The sequence below is a fragment of the Triticum aestivum genome, chromosome 7D, assembly GCF_018294505.1.
Source record: "Triticum aestivum cultivar Chinese Spring chromosome 7D, IWGSC CS RefSeq v2.1, whole genome shotgun sequence".
In the NCBI taxonomy this organism is placed as follows: domain Eukaryota; kingdom Viridiplantae; phylum Streptophyta; class Magnoliopsida; order Poales; family Poaceae; genus Triticum; species Triticum aestivum.
In genome coordinates, this window is record NC_057814.1 from 81,802,207 (window position 1) to 81,818,725 (window position 16,519).

Here is a 16,519-nt window from a genome sequence, read left to right on the forward strand (position 1 = left end):
CCTATGGATAAATACATACACCTGCCGTCCTTACTTTTATTCCTAGTTGATCTTGTTATTACAAGATACCCCCGAAATTCTCTCTATTGTTTCGGGAATACTTTGTGCCTACTGCCCTGCAGTTTTTTACCACATAAATACCCCTACGGATAATTCCTCACACTTATCGAGTATCCGTTCATCCACAGTTGATTCCTGTATTTCACAAAAGTCTTCGAACTCTTGAAATTCTTGCTTACTAGCATTATGATTAATCCCATAAGTCTGGTAATCTTATTGGCATCCTTTGTCAATATCATTTTGAGTCCATTGATTCAATATGTTGCGAATGCTCGCAATCCTCAATCATATCCTAGAATTTGTCCTTCCAGCTCAGACGTCATTTGGATATGAGCTGGTTCTTGACCAATCAATGCCTTGATCGGTTGTGCTTCTAAGTCTATTGAACTTATTCATTTTTGATCAGAATGATTGCTTCCGATCCCTTGATTTGGGAATCATAAAATTTCTTTGTATTAAGCTTTGAATTAGTCGGTTGTTTCTATAATCTGATGCCTTGGCATTCCTTCTTCCTCTGATTGAGTACCAATACTCACATCAGCCCCATTGGGGACCGCCATACCCATCGCCGGGTTATTATCCGACAGTGTCCTTCACAACCAACATTCTTGTTAGTTCTTTACCTGATACATAATGCCTTTGGTAAATTGCATCATCTACTTTCGTCAACCATGTTCTACTTTTGAGCTTGTGTTATTTACTCCTTAAGTTCATGGTGTATGTTCTAAGAAGCCCCGATGGGTTGAATCTATGCCTTCCTTAATCTGTGTGAACTCGAAAGCTTTCACGGGTCATACTCCTCTGGTAATTCACCAGGTCAGTTTTAACGCTGAAATCATTTTTATCTAGAGCATTGAATGAAAGGTTATGCATTGAAGAAGTGGGAGTCGAACCTTGAACTTTGCGTTCATGCCCATGGACACGATGTAGATCTTATCATTAAAGTTTCTCTTAAATTAATTATTCCCTTGGTATAAGTTCTTATATCTGGGATCCGATGTTTTGCAATCGTGGTTCCGACCATGTTCTCCTTTAAATACCATTTCTCTTGCAAGTTTAAGCACTTGTCTTCTGCAGAGCAATACCCTAGCCCAACCTCTACTTTGATCTGTCGTCGAGTATTACCCCCTTGGTATCTCGAGATTATCTTGGAACTGCATAACTTCTTATGAGTACTTCATCAAGTACTACATTCTCACTGATTACAATTTTTCCTGGGCTCTGAGTTATTAAACACTCAAAGACACCGATATCTGAACTGAGTCTGCACTACGGTTCAACAACTCTTGATAATCTTCTTTAAGTACGAGTTTGTACCCAATCACGCCATTCCTAGCTTGTATGGCTATATCATTGTCGTGATGATTTTAACTGTGCTACCTGGTCCTTATTCTCGGAGCACCACTTTCGACGATGAGCTAAGCTTACGTCGATTTTCCTTGTCATATCATTTCACCTTGAACAGCAAGCTTGATTTCGAGTTTGTGTCGTACTCGTGGTTCCAATAACCTTTCTCTTCACCATTCCTTCGACTTGATGTCATCACTGATTGATTACATCTTCATGAAATCTCTCGACAAATGTGTCGTGATCATCATCAACATTTTGAGCTCTTCCAAAATATCTATTGAATTCTTCATGGGAAAACCATCCTTGTCCCTTGGTAAATTGTGTTGTCATCGACTACATCCTTGCCTTCTTTCCAACACAAATTTGTTTGTGTTGTGGCTATACCTTGAGGTCCTGGCTATCCAACTTGTCTTATGTCCTACCTTGAAGTAATACCATCTTATATATCAAGTATGTTGTGAGAATTTCACCACCTCTTGAGAATTCTTGGTATAGTGATACTTCTCACCCTCACCATTATTTCTTGGTACCCGTGTTGTTTCTAACCGGAATACCAACAATTGAACTATGATGTGTGAATTCAAAACTTCTAGCAACCCTATTGCTTTGAAGTGAATGGTCGAGTTTCATTCTAATTCTTTTGTTCATCAAGTCACCATTCTAACATTGATCGTGCAACCAAGCCCATATTTCGGGTGCACCTTTCAACCAATGTTTAATTGTGTATGTTTTTCCTCGAGCATACATCATTATATCATTTGATATGACAAATGTTATCTCCTTGTTCACATAATTGTGGAAATCCATCTATTTGGAAATATTGATGAAATATTGCTGAATCCATCAGCCACCTCCTCGTCCTCTCCTTGGATGAATGATGAACTCTTGTTTCGGAACTCGCTTCCATAGTTCATTTCCTAAATATCTTATGATGTCATCGCGTCAATTGTGTTGCACCTTTTCTTCTCAGGCATCCTGAGTCTGAGGTATCCTGACACCGATCAGATCTGAATCTCAGTCAGATATGATGGTTGGAACATATATCCAAGAGTTATATAATTGGTCTTTATATGACCCGGTAAAGTGATGCCATGCCTAGCACACCTGACCGGAGGACCTAGTGTTATAGTTTCCTTTTTAGTAAACTTAACCATTCTTCCATGAGGAAGTTGCAATACTTATTCTATAAGTTGCTCATGATGAATCCTTTGTGTATCCAAAGTCTGACCTTTGCTTGAAGACCATGTCAATGCTATCTCGAAGCATGTCTGTGGTAATCCGATTTTCAATAAGAGCATTCGAAGCACAATGCTAAATTTTCTTTAGCATTTATCCAAACACCGTTGTATGGGTAATGTCATGAAATTTCTCTCCCCTTACCTAAAGAGTTTTCTACATTATATCCTGTCATGGATATCATGCTCTGCTTGTCCTTGGGAAGGATATACCCTTGAAATATGTGTTTAAACACATTTTGTTTTCCATTGTTCTGTTTAATCTGAAAATTGTAATTCATTTCCATTGTTTTGTTTAACCTTTCTTGTAATCTGACTTGACTGAGTAGTGATAATTCCCTGCTTAGGTAAGAACCTTGTTGTACCACTCTGTCAGTAAGACCCTGTTATTATTATTGATGACATTCCGTTAACACCGATGGACGAGAACTTTGCCTATTGGTCCGCCTCGTTCAACAAGCATGAAAATAGTTCTCTTCGCCCCTCGCCCTTGGTACCGACATTGTTGCCGACATAATTGACAGGCTACCCTTTGACATGCCTTGCTATTATGACCGAGCAAGATGTCACCGCTCCTTCTACTTTTAACCCACATGGTGGGCCCATAACCCACAGTTCCACAGGATCAAAACCTGACCCTCATGTACAACCCTATTTCTAATGGTTATTCCCCACGCTTGGCTTCGTATTTAATTCACGGGCCACCTTCCTAGTGCTCTATTCTGGTGTTAGACGCAATACTTACTCCCGCTGCTCTGAAGCCCTTTCTCACTCTAGTTCAGACTTCGAGCAACTACCTATCCGCATGGAACCTCTTATTGTACCTTCGTACCTTACTCTCGATGTATTTTATATGTTCAACTCGAGAGGTAATCTTATGCTCATTCATAGGTTAATCCCAGATTGTTTCCCTCAAAAGCATTCTGTCCTAGCTGAGCTGCCCCTTACCTATTCGTAAGTACGTTGGAGTACCCGAAGAAAAGGACGACTCCACCTTGATGACCTGAAGCAGAGAAATGAAGACGTCAATGTAATGGATCGATCTCTTCGAGAAGAGCAACCAAGGCTGAGAAGATCTGTTAGAATTTCGTAACAAGACCTCCCCCCCTCTCTACCGCTTAAATCTCGGGACGAGATTTCTTGTAGTGGAGGAGATTTATAACGCACGGATAATTAGGCTACAGTAAAACTCTGCTAATGATGCCACGTCACCTCTGTTACTGTTGCTAATCTCGCGTAGTTCAAACCCGGTTCAAATTCAAATTTGAAATTAAGTCAAACCGGTAAAAGTTTTCAAACGTCAAAACTAAAATGTTCGGAGTGTGCCAAATAATGCCTAGGTATTTAAGGTGAAGGTACCACACTTTTACAAATGCATAAATATTTTAAATTGAATTAAAACAGAATAGGAAAATAAATAAAAGAAAAACAAAACTAACAGAAAAAAGAGAAGAGAAAAGAAAACCCCCCTCACACTGGGCTTCGGCCCAGCAGGCCATCCCACTGGCCCATCAGGCCCACCCCAACTCCCTTATCCCCCCCCGTAACCTAATCCACCCACGCACCCACTCCCCCCCACGACACGCCCCCCCTCCCCCGATCCAGATCGGATCGGGGCACAACGCCGCTGTGCGCCGCCGCCTCGCCTTCGTCCATCGCTGCCTAGAGCCCGCCTGGACCTCGTCGGACCTCCTCGTCGGCCTGCTTCCTTCTTCGCCGTCGTCCTCGTCTTTGATAACCCACAAGTATAGGGGATCACAACAGTTTTCGAGGGTAGAGTATTCAACCCAAATTTATTGATTCGACACAAGGGGAGCCAAAGAATATTCTCAAGTATTAGCAGTTGAGTTGTCAATTCAACCACACCTGGATAACTTAGTATCTGCAGCAAAGTATTTAGTAGCAAAGTAATATGGAAGTAACGGTAACGGTAGCAAAAGTAATATTTTTGGGTTTTGTAGTGATTGTAACAGTAGCGACGGAAAAGTAAATAAGCGAAGAACAATATGTGAAAAGCTCGTAGGCATTGGATCGGAGATGGAGAATTATGCCGGATGCGGTTCATCATGTAACAATCATAACATAGGGTGACACAGAACTAGCTCCAATTCATCAATGTAATGTAGGCATGCATTCCGAATATAGTCATACGTGCTTATGGAAAAGAACTTGCATGACATCTTTTGACCTACCCTCCCGTGGCAGCGGGGTCCTAGTGGAAACTAAGGGATATTAAGGCCTCCTTTTAATAGAGTACTGGACCAAAGCATTGACACATAGTGAATACATGAACTCCTCAAACTATGGTCATCACCGGGAGTGGTCCCAATTATTGTCACTTCGGGGTTGCCGGATCATAACACATAGTAGGTGACTATAGACTTGCAAGATAGGATCAAGAACTCACATGAATTTATGAAAACATTATAGGTTCAGATCTGAAATCATGGCACTCGGGCCCTAGTGACAAGCATTAAGCATAGCAAAGTCATAGCAACATCAATCTCAGAACATAGTGGATACTAGGGATCAAACCCTAACAAAACTAACTCGATTACATGATAGATCTCATCCAACCCATCACCGTCTAGCAAGCCTACGATGGAATTACTCACGCACGGCGGTGAGCATCATGAAATTGGTGATGGAGGATGGTTGATGATGACGACGACGACGGATTCCCCTCTCCGGAGCACCGAACGGACTCCAGATCAGCCCTCCCGAGAGGTTTTAGGGCTTGGCGGCGGCTCCGTATCGTAAAACGCGAAGAATCCTTCTCTCTGATTTTTTCTCCCCGAACACGAATATATGGAGTTGGAGTTGAGGTCGGTGAACAACAGGGGGCCCACGAGGCAGGGGGCGCGCCCCCCACCCTCGTGGACAGGTTGAGGCCCCCCTGACGTGGATTCTTCTTCCAGTTTTTTTAATATTTTCCAAAAATAAGTTCCATGGAGTTTCAGGTCATTCCGAGAACTTTTGTTTCTGCACATAAATAACACCATGGCAATTCTGCTGAAAACAGCGTCAGTCCGGGTTAGTTCCATTCAAATCATGCAAGTTAGAGTCCAAAACAAGGGCAAAAGTGTTTGGAAAAGTAGATACGACGGAGACGTATCAACTCCCCCAAGCTTAAACCTTTGCTTGTCCTCTAGCAATTCAGTTGACAAACTGAAAGTGATAAAGAAAAACTTTTACAAACTCTGTTTGCTCTTGTTGTTGTAAATATGTAAAGCCAGCATTCAAGTTTTCAGCAAAGATTATAACTAACCACATTCACAATAACACTTAGGTCTCATGTTTACTCATGTCATCGGCATAATCAACTAGCGAGCAATAATAATAAATCTCGGATGACAACACTTTCTCAAAACAATCATAATATGATATAACAAGATGGTATCTCGCTAGCCCGTTCTGAGACCGCAAAACATAAATGCAGAGCACCTTTAAAGATCAAGGACTGACTAGACATTGTAATTCATGGTAAAAGAGATCCAGTCATAGTCATACCCAATATAAACTAACAGTAATGAATGCCAATGACAGCGGTGCTCTCCAGCTGGTGCTTTTGATAAGAGGGTGATGACTCAACATAAAATTAAATAGATAGGCCCTTCGCAGAGGGAAGCAGGGATTTGTAGAGGTGCCAGAGCTCGATTTTGAAATAGAGATAAATAATATTTTGGGAGGCATACTTTCATTGTCAACATAACAACCAAGAGATGGCGATATCTTCCATGCTACACACATTATAGGCAGTTCCCAAACAGAATGGTAAAGTTTATACTCCCCCTCCACCACAAGCATCAATCCATGGCTTGCTCGAAACAACGAGTGCCTCCAACTAACAACAGTCCCAGGGGGAGTTTTGTTTGCAATTATTTTGATTTAGTTTGCATAAAGCATGTGACTGGGCATCCCGGTGACCAGCCATTTTCTCGTGAGTGAGGAGCGGAGTCCACTCCTCTTGAGAATAACCCGCCTAACATGGAAGATAAGGACAGCCCTAGTTGATACATGAGCTATTCGAGCATACAAAACAGAATTTCATTTGAAGGTTTAGAGTTTGGCACATACAAATTTACTTGGAACGGCAGGTAGATACCGCATATAGGAAGGTATGATGGACTCATCTGGAATAACTTTGGGGTTTAAGGGATTGGATGCACAAGCAGTATTCCCGCTTAGTACAAGTGAAGGCTAGCAAAAGACTGGGAAGCGACCAACTAGAGAGCGACAACAGTCATGAACATGCATTAAAATTAATAAACATTGAGTACAAGCATGAGTAGGATATAATCCACCATGAACATAAATATCGTGAAGGCTATGTTGATTTGTTTCAACAACATGTGTGAACATGTGCCAAGTCGAGTCACTTAAATCATTCAAAGGAGGATATCACCCTATCATACCACATCACAACCATTTTAATAGCATGTTCGCACGCAAGGTAAACCATTATAACTCATGGCTAATCAAGCATGGCACAAGCAACTATAATCTCTAATTGTCATTGCAAACATGTTCATTCATAATAGGGTGAATCAGGAACGATGAACTAATCATATTTACAAAAACAAGAGAGGTCGAGTTCATAGCATCTTTTGTCATCTCAGTCAGTCCATCATATATCGTCATAATTGCCTTTCACTTGCACGACCGAACGATGTGAAAATAATAACAGTGCACGTGCATTGGACTAAGCTGGAATCTGCGAGCATTCAATAAACAGGAGAAGACAAGGCAATATAGGCTCTCGGTTAAATCAACAATAATGTATATAAGAGCCACTTCAACAATTTTATCATGGTCTTCTCCTATCGACCCCCAAAGAAAAGAAAAGAAAAGAAATAAAACTGTTTACACGGGAAAGCTCCCAACAAGCAAAAGAAGAACATGAAATCTTTTTGGATTTTCTTTTTAATTATTACTACTACAGCAAGAAAATAAACTAACTAAAAATTATTACTAATTTTTTGGTTTTCCTTAAGGTTTATTAAACACAAAAGAAGAAAGCAAGAAAAACAAAAATAAACTAGCATGGATAATACAATGAAAGAGTATGAGCACCGACATCTAGCAATGAGTGTGTGTGAACATAAATGTAATGTCGGTGGGAAATACGTACTTCCCCAAGCTTAGGCTTTTGGCCTAAGTTGGTTTATTGGCACGGATGGCCTGGCGGACATCCATAGTTGTAGTCGGGGTCGTACTGAGATGAAGAAGACTCTGATTGCCACTGGTTGGCAATCATCTCCGGATCCCACTGGTAATTAGACTGTCGTGGAGGTTCAAATTGTGGTTCCGGCTCCGTGGCTGATGTAGGGTTCCGGTAGGCGTGAATGGCCTCCAGCGGAACGAGATACGGACCTGCGGATAAATCCAACAAGGAAGGAGCAGGCAAGGTAATAGTCTCAGGGTGATGTTTATCAAAGAACAATTTGTATTTAAGCACCCCTTCCCTATTCTTAACAATAAAGTCATGCGCTACCATACTCTTATAATCTAAATAAGCAGTGGGCAGTAATTTTTCTTCTTTTTCATAGAGCCTAATAGGTATGTTATAGTGTGCAGCAAGGCGTGAAGCGTAAATACCTCCAAAGATGGGGCCTTTTGTACAGTTCAGACTTAACCGTTTAGCAATAATACCGCCCATACTAACATAGTTATCACAGAATAAACCATGGAACAAAATAATAATATCAGGAACACTAAGGTTTCGACAGTTTCCGCGACCAATTAAGCAACGATTAGCAAATATTGCAAAGTAGCGTAAAACAGGAAAATGTATGCTAGTGATTCTTGCATCAAACCTTCCTAGTTTCCCCTACAGTAATAGTATCAATAAACCCGTCCACATCTTTACGATGTGGTTCCTCTAAACTACCCTCGAAAGGTATTTTGCAAACACTGCAAAATTTATATAGTGACATCTTCTTAACCACATCTTATAAATGAAACTCTACTGAAGGAGGTGATTCCTTAGGATAATAGTAGAAGTTCTGCACAAAAGTATTGGTGAGTAAGAGATGCTGTTCACGTTGGTCGCGGAGGAAATCGGTGAGGCCTGCATTCTCAGCTAATTCATAAAAATCATCATAAATCCCGGCTGCTCTCAAGAACTCATCGGAAGGCCATTCACACGGCCGAAGCTCCGCGGTGCGAGGCAAAATATATTTGGGCCTCTCTGCTTCCTCACTTTGCTTCTCCTTCGAGCTTCGGCTCGATGAGCCCCTCAAAAATCTCTTCATTATTTTCTGAAAAATTCTGAAATTTTTAGTAACTTCAAATAGAAGTGAACCAAGCTCAACAAAATTGATAGCAACTACTCCTACAAGTTCCTAGAGCCTATACCATGCATTATTACTACTTGGAACCATATAAATTTGACATGCAAGCTCAAGAACATGGTCACCTGGGCAGCACAAATTTGCAATAAATAAAGCACTAGAACAAAAACTAATTGGACCAATGGAGGAGTCACATACCAAGGAACAATCCCCCCAAGCAGTTTTGTGAGAGGTGCTTTGAGCAAGGAGATCGAAAATCGCAGCAAAATGAGCTAGAACTCGTGCTTGAGCTGGACGGTGATTTTTTTGGGAGGAAGAAGAAGTGTGTGGGTGCAGGAATAAGTGGAGGGGAACCACCTTGGGCCCACGAGGCAGGGGGCACGCCCTGTAGGGGTGGGCGCGCCCTGGACCCTCGTGGCCAGGTGCTTGCTCCCCCTGCTGTGTTCTCAGTGCCAGATATTCTCAAATATTCCAGAAAAAATCATATTTCAATTTCGAGGCATTTGGAGAACTTTTATTTTCGGGGTATTTTTATATTGCATGGATAATTCAGAAAACAGACAGAAAAATACTATTTTTACTTTATTTCAACTAAATAACAGAAAGTAGAGAGAAAGTACAGAAGGTTGTGCTTTCTAACTTCATCCATCTCATGCTCATCAAAAGGAATCTGCTAACAAGGTTGATCAGGTCTTGTTAACAAACTCATTCCGACTCACATGGAACCGGAGAAATTTCGAATAGCACTAAGTTACCTCAACGGGGATATGCACATCCCCAATAATAAGAATATCATATCTCTTTTTGACAGTAGGGAGAGAAAATTCAAAACCTCCAAAAATAATCGATGGAATTTTTCCAATAGAGTTGATACTATGAACTTGAGGTTGTTTCCTCGGAAAGTGTACCGTATGCTCATTGCCATTAACATGAAAAGTGACATTGCCTTTGTTGCGATCAATAACAGCCCCAGCAGTATTCAAAAAAGGTCTTCCAAGAATAATAGACATACTATCGTCCTCGGGAATATCAAGAATAACAAAGTCCGTTAAAATAGTAACGTTTGCAACCACAGCAGGCACATCCTCACAAATACCGACAGGTATAGCAGTTGATTAATCAGCCATTTGCCAAGATATTTCAGTAGGTGTCAACTTATTCAAGTCAAGTCTACGATATAAAGAGAGAGGCATAACACTAACACCGGCTCCAAGATCACATAAAGCAGTTCTAACGTAGTTTCTTTTAATGGAGCATGGTATAGTAGGTACTCCTGGATCTCCAAGTTTCCTTGGTATTCCACCTTTAAAAGTATAATTAGCAAGCATGGTGGAAATTTCAGCTTCCGGTATCTTTCTTTTATTTGTAACAATATCTTTCATATACTTAGCATAAGGATTCATTTTGAGCATATCAGTTAATCGCATACGCAAAAAGATAGGTCTAATCATTTCAGCAAAGCGCTCAAAATCCTCATCATCCTTTTTCTTGGATGGTTTGGGAGGAAAAGGCATGGGTTTCTGAACCCATGGTTTTCTTTCTTTACCGTGCTTCCTAGCAACAAAGTCTCTCTTATCATAATGTTGATTCTTTGATTGTGGGTTATCAAGATCAACAACAGGTTCAATTTCTACATCATTATCATTGCTAGGTTGAGAATCAACATGAACATCATCATTAACATTATCACTAGGTTCATGTTCATTACCAGATTGTGTTTCAGCATCAGAGATAGAAATATCATTTGGATTCTCATGTGGTTCAGTAATAGGTTCACTAGAAGTATGCAAAGTCCTATCATTTTTCTTTTTCTTCCTTTTAGAAGGACTAGGTGCATCAATATTATTTCTCTGAGAATCTTGTTCAATTCTCTTAGGGTGGCCTTCAGGATACAAAGGTTCCTGAGTCATTTTACCAGTTCTAGTAGCCACTCTAACAGCATACTCATTATTCTTACTATTTAATTCATTGAGCAAATCATTCTGAGCCTTAAGTACTTGTTCTACTTGAGTGGTAACCATAGAAGCGTGTTTACTAATGAGTTTAAGTTCACCTTTAACTCTAGACATATAATCACCCAAGTGTTCAAGCATATCGGAATTGTATTTCAATTGTCTACCAAAATAAGCATTGAAGTTTTCTTGTTTGACAATAAAATTATCAAACTCTTCTAAGCATTGTCTAGCAGACTTATAGTGAGGAATATCACCTTCATCAAATCTATAGAGAGAATTTACCTTTACTACCTGTGTCGGGTTATCAAGACCATGAGTTTCTTCAATAGGTGATGAGTTAAGATCATATGTTTCTTCAACAGGCGGTAAATTTAGACCATGTATTTCTTCAATAGGAGGTAAATTCTTAACGTCTTCAGCTTTAGTACCTTTTTCTTTCATAGATTTCTTTGCCTCTTGCATATCTTCAGGACTGAGAAATAGAACACCTCTCTTCTTCAGAGTTGGTTTAGGAATAGGCTCAGGAGTTGGCTCAGGAAGTGTCCAATTATTTTCATTTATCAACATATCATTCAATAGAATTTCAGCTTCGTTTGGTGTTCTTTCCCCGAAAACAGAACCAGCACAACTATCCAACTGGAAGCATCGGTTAGTCCATTATAAAAGATATCAAGTATTTTATTTTTCTTAAGAGGATGATCAGGAAAAGCATTAAGTAATTGGAGAAGCCTCCCCCAAGCTTGTGGGAGACTCTCTTCTTCAATTTGCACAAAATTATATATATCCCTTAAAGCAGCTTGTTTCTTATGAGCAGGGAAATATTTAGCAGAGAAGTAATAGATCATATCCTGGGGACTACGCACACAACCAGGATCAAGAGAATTAAACCATATCTTAGCATCACCCTTTAATGAGAACGGAAATATTTTAAGGATATAAAGGTAGCGAGATTTCTCATCATTAGTGAACAGGGTGGCTATATCATTTAATTTAGTAAGATGTGCCACAACAGTTTCAGATTCATAGCCATAAAAAGGATCAGATTCAACTAAAGTAATTATATCAGGATCAACAGAGAATTCATAATCCTTATCAGTAACACAGATAGGTGAAGTAGCAAAAGCAGGGTCAGGTTTCATTCTAGCATTAAGAGATTGCTGCTTCCATTTAGCTAATAACTTCTTAAGATCATATATATCATTGCAAGCTAAAATAGCTCTAGCAGCTTCTTCATCCATAACATAACCCTCAGGAACAACAGGTAATTCATATTTATTAGGGGGAGAGTCTTCATCATCACTATCATCAATATTATCAGTTTCAATAATTTCATTCTCTCTAGCCCTAGCAAGTTGTTCATCAAGAAATTCACCAAGTGGCACAGTAGTATCAAGCATAGAAGTAGTTTCATCATAAGTATCACGCATAGCAGAAGTGACATCATCAATAACATGCGACATATCAGAATGAATAGCAGAAGCAGGTTTAGGTGTCGCAAGCTTACTCAAAACAGAGGGTAAATCAAGTGCGGAGCTAGATGGCAGTTCCTTACCTCCCCTCGTAGTTGAGGGATAAATTGTTGTTTTTGCGTCTTTCAAGTTCTTCATAGTGACCAGCAGATATAAATCCCAAGTGACTCAAAGAATAGAGCTATGCTCCCTGGCAATGGCGCCAGAAAATAGTCTTGATAACCCACAAGTATAGGGGATCGAACGGTTTTCGAGGGTAGAGTATTCAACCCAAATTTATTGATTCGACACAAGGGGAGCCAAAGAATATTCTTAAGTATTAGCAGTTGAGTTGTCAATTCAACCACACCTGGATAACTTAGTATCTGCAGCAAAGTATTTAGTACAAAAGTAATATGGAAATAACAGTAACGGTAGCAAAAGTAATATTTTTGGGTTTTGTAGTGATTGTAACAGTAGCAACGGAAAAGTAAATAAGTGAAGAACAATATGTGAAAAGCTCGTAGGCATTGGATCGGTGATGGAGAATTATGCCGGATGCGGTTCATCATGTAACAATCATAACATAGGGTGACACAGAACTAGCTCCCATTCATCAATGTAATGTAGGCATGCATTCCGAATATAGTTATACGTGCTTATGGAAAAGAACTTGCATGACATCTTTTGACCTACCCTCCCGTGGCAGCGGGGTCCTAGTGGAAACTAAGGGATATTAAGGCCTCCTTTTAATAGAGTAACGTACTGGACCAAAGCATTAACACATAGTGAATACATGAACTCCTCAAACTATGGTCATCACCGGGAGTGGTCCCGATTATTGTCACTTCGGGGTTGCCGGATCATAACACATAGTAGGTGACTATAGACTTGCAAGATAGGATCAAGAACTCACATATATTTATGAAAACATAATAGGTTCATATCTGAAATCATGGCACTCGGGCCCTAGTGACAAGCATTAAGCATAGCAAAGTCATAGCAACATCAATCTCAGAACATAGTGGATACTAGGGATCAAACCCTAACAAAACTAACTCGATTATATGATAGATCTCATCCAACCCATCACCGTCCAGCAAGCCTACGATGGAATTACTCACGCACGGCGGTGAGCATCATGAAATTGGTGATGGAGGATGGTTGATGATGACGACGGCGACGGATTCCCCTCTCCAGAGCCCCGAACGGACTCCAGATCAGCCCTCCCGAGAGGCTTTAGGGCTTGGCGGCGGCTCCGTATCGTAAAACGCGATGAATCCTTCTCTCTGATTTTTTTTCTCCCCGAACACGAATATATGGAGTTGGAGTTGAGATCGGTGGAGCAATAGGGGGGCCATGAGGCTGGGGGCGTGCCCCCACGCTCGTGGACAGGTGGAGGCCCCCCTGACGTGGATTCTTCTTCCAGTATTTTTAATATTTTCCAAAAATAAGTTCCGTGGAGTTCAGGTCATTCCGAGAACTTTTGTTTCTGCACATAAATAACACCATGGCAATTCTGCTGAAAACAGCGTCAGTCCGGGTTAGTTCCATTCAAATCATGCAAGTTAGAGTCCAAAACAAGGGCAAAAGTGTTTGGAAAAGTAGATACGACGGACACGTATCAGTCTCCCCCCCCCCCGAGCACCACTGCCCCGTCCCTATGCCTCGCGGTGAGGCCTCGCCCCCCTCCGCTTCTTCCCCACTCACCGCGCTCACCTCCCCCTGCCCGCGCTAGCCGCGCCCCTAGTGCCCCGTGCGCGTCGCCTCTGGGCGCCCTGCGAGCCTCCCCTGCCGTTCCCTTGCGCGCGCGCCACACCGCGCCCTCGCCGCACGAGCCGCGCCACCGCATGCCGTCGCCCCGCAGCTATGCCGTCGCCCCGCAGCCACGCTAGCTGTGGCTCCCGTGCGCTACCGCGCGCATCGCCGCTGCCGGCCGAGGCCGCTTCCCCCCTACTTCGTACAACCGCGCCCGGCTCGCGTCTCGAGCTGCTGCTGCCGCCCTGCCTCTGCAGCTCTCCGTCCCGCACTACGCCGCCGACCCGCGCCTCGCTTCGCTCCCCTCACTCCGCACCGGCAACGTCTACCCCGCGCCCTGCTGTGCCGCGCCGACCGTGCCTCCCCGGCGGCCCCTGCCCGTTCCGCTTGCCGGCCCTTGCTGCTGCTGGACCACCAGCGGCTGCGGCCACAGCCGCCGGCGCCGGCCCCCAGCGCTCCTCCCCGCGGCCGCCTCTCCACCGGCAACGGCCAGCGCGCCCCGCTCCGGCCATAGCCTCACCGTGGCCACCGCCCCCCTGCTCCGGCCCCTGTCGGGTCTGCCCGCACCTGGGCATGCGCCAGTTCGGGCCGCGCCCGCTAACGCCCGAACCCCCAATGGCCTCTGTGTGCCAATGACAAGTGGGCCTAGCCCCTGAACGAAAATGGATTAAAAAAAGAAATATAATAATAATAATACTAATTAATTATTTAAATTAATCAACTTAATTAATTGTGTTTAATTGACCTAATCAGTTAAATTAAATTAACTAATCATGTTTAGTTAACTAAGTCAATGACAGCTGGGACCCACACGTCAGTTTGACCAGTCAACACCTCTGTTGACTGCTGACGTCATGATGACGTCAGCATGCACTATTCTGGATAATGTTGATTTAAAATAATTAAGTAATTTCTAAAAATGATTAAATCTTTTAAAATTAATATAAAATAAATCGCATCCCGGAGGGAAAAACTTTGTACATGAAAGTTGCTCAGAACGACGAGACGAATCCGAATATGCAGTCCGTTTGTCAGCCACAGATCCCTAGCATAGCGGAGGACATGAACTTGCCGCGCCAGGGACTCACTTTCTTTCCCACTTTCCCAGTTAAAGGGGCCCACTCATCTATTGTCACTCTGCGTGGGGCTAGAGGCAGGCCTAAGTACGTAAAGGGGAACTTTCCACTTTACAGTTGAGAAGGTCAGCGATGGGTCGCCCCTCCTCGCTATCTATCCCCATAGACAGCATTTCACACATGTGAAAATTGATATTGAGACCGGACATCATTTCAAAACTCAGTAGTAGTGCTTTGACCATTGCAATACTGTGAGTATCCGGCTAGAACAGTGGCAGGGTGTCGTCTGCATACTGCAAGTGCGAGATCCCCCCTGGGATACGGTGGCCGACCACTCCCTTGATATGGCCAGCTGTGGTCGCCCTTCGAAGCATAGCCGGGAGAGCATCTATCACAAAATTGAACAGAAGCGGAGACACCGGGTCGCCCTGACGCAGTCCGCGTTTGTTCCAGAAAAAGTTCCCAACTTCCCCGTTAACTGAAATCGCAGTCTGGCCACCCGAGACCAGCTGCATGACTCGGTGGACCCACATGGCCGAGAAGCCCCGGCTTAGCAGTACCTGACGCAGAAAGTTCCAATTCACGCAATCATACGCTTTTTTGAAGTCTAATTAGAGAAGGATGGCCGGTTCCCTAGTTCGTGAATGATCTCCTGCAGCGTGAGAGAACCCTCCAGGATATTACGGCCGCGAATGAAAGCAGTTTGGGTACGGCTAATGGTATGTTGTGCAATCGGGAGAAGACGTTTGGTGGTGGCTTTGGAACAGATCTTGAACGGAATGTTAATAAGCGCGATAGGCCTAAATTGACGAATGTTATCCGCACCTGCCACCTTAGGGATGAGCGAAAGCATCCCAAAGTTAAGCCGGGATATATTAACCGTCCCACGCATAAAACCATTGCACACCTCAAACACAGGCCCCTGCAGGATTGACCAGAAGTGTTTGAACATGGCCACGGGCCACCCGTCCGGGCCTGGCGCAGTATCAGTTTTCATGCTCCTAAGAGTCGCGTCGATCTCGTCGGGCAAAAAGGCGAGCCCCAGCTCCTCATTTTCCCGATCGGTGATGAGTTGGGAGGGGTCCCAAAGGTCAGCGCTCACCCCTGCTCGCTGCTCCTTGCTCGTCCCCATCAGTTGGACGTAGAAGTCATAAACATGACACACTATGTCCGCCTATGCCAGCAGCAACCCCTGATCAGACTGCAAGCGGAGGATCGCACATCTACGCTGTCCCCCGTTGGCGTAGACATGAAAGTATTTCGTGTTCGTGTCTCCTTTGAGAATCCACTTAAGGCCACCCTGACGCCTCCAGTACTCCTCTTCCGCACGAAGCAAGGACTGCA